The sequence below is a fragment of the Mauremys reevesii genome, linkage group 6 (assembly GCF_016161935.1).
Source record: "Mauremys reevesii isolate NIE-2019 linkage group 6, ASM1616193v1, whole genome shotgun sequence".
NCBI classification, from domain to species: Eukaryota; Metazoa; Chordata; order Testudines; family Geoemydidae; genus Mauremys; species Mauremys reevesii.
Genome location: NC_052628.1, coordinates 99,244,949 through 99,248,948, shown reverse-complemented (window position 1 = coordinate 99,248,948; position 4,000 = coordinate 99,244,949). Strand labels below are relative to the sequence as shown.

The window sequence follows — 4,000 nt, the reverse complement described above, 5'->3', positions numbered from 1 at the left end:
GCTTCCATGTCATACTGCAGCATGTCACAATAACCCCACCCCAGCACACACCCTGACACTGCAGCACTGTGACTCTCCATTGTCTATTCACAGGGACAAACACATCAGAGCTGATCCAAAAAGGACAATTTACAAGGAATGTGTGACCGTAAGAACACACCAGTGCCAGAGGGCTCGCTGGTATATAGCAGAGAGTCTCAGCTGGTCTTACCAGCTCATTGCACCTCACACAGTGTTGTCATAATATTAATTTAATGGGTGTCTTGTAGTATATCACTGGAAAACTAGTATCTCACTGATCATTAATAGCCTTGTGTGAAGTAGGCATGGTTAACATATAAAGAATTATAAATATGTACTGGAAATATGTTCTTAAAATGTGCCTGGCCCTAGACAAAAGAATGTGGTTTTGTCTGCTTGAATGTTGGTTTCCAATGTAAATTGAGCAAGGAGAGATCATGGAAGCACATTTACATAAAAGGTGAACAAAGTGATCAAATTAGCAAGTGGGGGAGATAGCCACTTACCTGTCGTGACACGGGAAGGAGACTGCAAAAATTAACGTGGCGCCAGCTCCCTGGGGGACACAGCAAGCTGAGCCCCCGGGAGGGCTTCCTGGCTTTGAAAACAAAAATAAACTTTCAGAATATAAACAGAGAAAAAGCCATTTTGGCATCCTTCATCTGAAAAGACAAAGAAACCAGACACTTTCAGCTATATGTTGGCTCTTGTGTAAAAACTGGCCAACCATGCTGGAAGAATGGGGGTGAGAAAACTACTTTAAACAAAAGACTCTCGTTTGTTAAGTTAGGTTTTGGTCTTAGTAAGTAATGTATGTTTGTTTGTTTGTAACCAATTCATTCTACTTGACATCATTTAAAAATCTGTTCTTTGTTAATAAGCGTAATCTTATTTTATTAAACAACCGTCTTAGTGCAGTGTTTCAAACTGAGGAGAAAAATCTTCAGCCAAACTAACAGGCTGGTGCCGTGGACTGTCTCTTTAAAGGAGCAACACACTTGATAAGGTTTTGTGACTGCTACAGTGAGAAAGGCTGAGCTAGGCAGAGAAGACAGTTCTGGGGACGCTTGAGACTGGAAGGGCTTTTGGTGTCACCCTCCAAGGAGTAACCAGGCTGGTGGAAGCTATGGTGAGGGTGTAAGCAGGCTGCTGATGCCAGGGCTCTGAGCCAAAGCTGCACAGCACAGAGGCATCCAGGGTTACAGAGCAGGGAGTGACACAACCCCTTATTGGTCTGGGTGAAACCCCCAAAGTGTCACAGAATGATGTCAGGAAGAGCTGCATTATAGTTTATTTCCGGGGGCTTTGAGTGTGAGTTATGATCCATATTTTCAAGCGGTAGGCCCTGACCCCAGCAAAAGGGAAATGTGCATATCAACCAGTCTTGCACATGGTAAACACATTACCAAGACTCCAAAGGCTACCATAACTAACTTATCTGTATTTACCCAGGCTCTAGCACTCCAGTCCCAAACTCCCCAGCTAGTCCAGAGAACCTGCCAATGGAGGAGTTGTGACATTCTTCTGAGTACCAGGTCAGTTTTTTCTGTGATGATGTAATTAGCATGGTAGGTAATCTGCACATGAATAGAGTAGAGCTTTTTTCTGTCCTTGAAGGGGGTTTCAGTGGCTGAAGGTACCCTTAGGGGGAACACAAGTACAGCTTTCATCACAGGTGGCCACATTTTATAGGACTTGCCATCTGCTGGTGGGAGGAAATCAATATAAATTAAACCTCTTCAGAATGGCATAAAGAAACTGATTAACATAGGTGTAGATGGCAGACTGGTTTCGTCCTGTGATGGCCACCACTCGATCTCTGAAATACTCCTGTTGTGAAGGAATCTCAGAGCTGAGGTGATTTTGACTACTACAGGTAACGTATGGCTCTTCTGTGTTTGACTCTCAAAATCTGGCCAACACCTCAGAGAAATGCAGGACAACTGCAGAGTTAAACTTGTACCTTCAGATGATTTCTTCCTCAGATAAATCCAAGAAGCCTTCCCCATCTCCCCCCGAGTGGGTCCTGTTAGCAGAGAACAGTTTGATTCTTTGTTTTGCCTGGGTCATTTGGGCCCCTTCCTTCACCTTCCCTGATCTCTCATCCTTCAGGGACCTCAATGTCTAATGTCACTCAAAATGTTTACAGGTTTCATGCTGTCTCTGTCACCAGTTGACGGTTCTGGTTTTCCTACATCTGCCCCATAAAACATGGTGGGATTAATAAGGCAAGTGTGGGCTTCTCACTGTATACAGATTAGACTAAATTCTGCTTCTCCCAATGTGATTGGTTGAAAATTCCATGGTGTGCACATTTTTCCTAGCCCCACTCACTCATATCGCTCCTGGCAGGTGCAATTCACTTGTGCCTCCATTGCATCTCTGAAAATACTCAGCAACCCAAGTTCTACTTGCACCTGTAAATGTGGATGCAAAAACCCACTGTAATGGTGCAAAGCCTTTGAAAATTTAGCCTTACTGCGTTACAAGTTCATAAAATGCTTCTCTTTACTTATAGGTGTCCTGCTAAATTCTAATAGAATTAGTACTGTGTGGTGGATTGGTTCATTCTGGTGTTGCTATTAACTTTTATCAGTGGTGTTTTTCTTGTTTTGACATTGCTTTTGAAGAGAACTACAATCACTGAAAATATAACACTTCGGATACCCAGGGAGATGATCTTTGAATCCTTGTCTGTAGCTGGACATCCTTCAAAAATGTTTGGTCAGTGACTCGGGGATTTCCACTGGAACTGTTACCATGAATCACTCAGCTCCTGACTTGTGCAATGAGAGAAAGTAGAAATAAAAATGACCTTTTATGTTGTCTAGTCCAGTCTGTTCCTCTAGCAATGCAGGCTTGTTCCCTATAGCACCATTTCCAGTGCTTTGTTCAATACAGTTTTGAATTATTTAAAGTAGTATTTCCCAAATGTTTCAAAGCTTCAGGAAAATGAAACCAATCACATACCTCCTGCAGTCCTGCCATAAGTTCTTAACAGCCTACAACTTTTAATTTATACATCTTCTGTGCTCCATGCTTTTGCAAACACAGTATAGATCTTGATAATATGACACTTCATAAGCTCAAGGGTCCCGCAAACACATGGGATGGCTGTGTTTTAGAAGTGTGTAACATATACCCGTTAAATATACTGTGTGATTGTTATCAGGGTAAAGCATTAATTAACAAAGATACAAGTAACCACAAATGTTTCCCTAGGGCTTGCTATAAAGGGAAGCTATTGTGAAGAAGGCTACCAGGGGGGTTATGGAAAAAACATATTTAAGGAAAAGTTATGACAGGAAAAGTTAAAGGGCAGTGAGGATGAACCCATTCACACTCCCTCTATTTATACCTTGGTTTCCTTGGTGTAGAAAAAGAAAACTGGGCCACATTTTCAGCTGGTGTAAATCAGTGTGATTCTGTGGACTTCATTGGAGATATGCTGACTTAAAACATCTGAGGATCTACCCTTAAAAGCTTTGGAAAGGAAATCAAATTTTAGGGGTAACAACATTGCAAGATTCCCTTTGTTGCATCAGAAATTAGATCCTCTGGGGTCTCTTCCCCAAATCCTCCATTTAGTCCCTTCACCATCCTTTGATGGCTCCACATCTCAGTGAGTCTCTCTTCAGCTGAACAGGGCCAGATTTGGTTCTCTTATGTTAGTGTCAGGGCAGACGTTGCACAGTGTCCCTTTGAGAAGAAATCAGCTTAGAACATGAGATACTGTTGTGCAACTAAATAATGTGTCAAATGTTAATGAACCTTGTTTAACTCCATTGGACCTTAGCTCCGATGATATGATTTATAAGAAATGACTCCTCTGTTGCTGTAATACAAAGGTCACTACCCTGATAAATCAAACAATGTTGTTTAGACAGACTTTTAGTTAGTGAAATGTACTGCAGACAGTTGGCATGGTCCACCAGAGTTATACAACGTGTAACTGAGGTAATATGGTCTTGCCAGTCGA

General features: G+C 42.0%; 1 long non-coding RNA gene across 3 annotated transcripts; it reads left to right on the top strand.

Annotated features, from left to right (window-relative positions):
- Positions 1-32: 32 nt before the first annotated feature.
- On the top strand, positions 33-2,830 carry LOC120407802. 3 transcript variants are annotated; one of them, XR_005600261.1, is made up of 4 exons: positions 33-148; positions 1,009-1,150; positions 1,474-1,556; positions 2,652-2,830. It is a non-coding gene; the product is annotated as an uncharacterized LOC120407802 (long non-coding RNA). The 3 variants fall into 3 exon arrangements; XR_005600260.1 differs by having other exon boundaries at positions 33-180; XR_005600259.1 differs by lacking the exon at positions 1,009-1,150 and having other exon boundaries at positions 33-180.
- Positions 2,831-4,000: the final 1,170 nt, after the last annotated feature.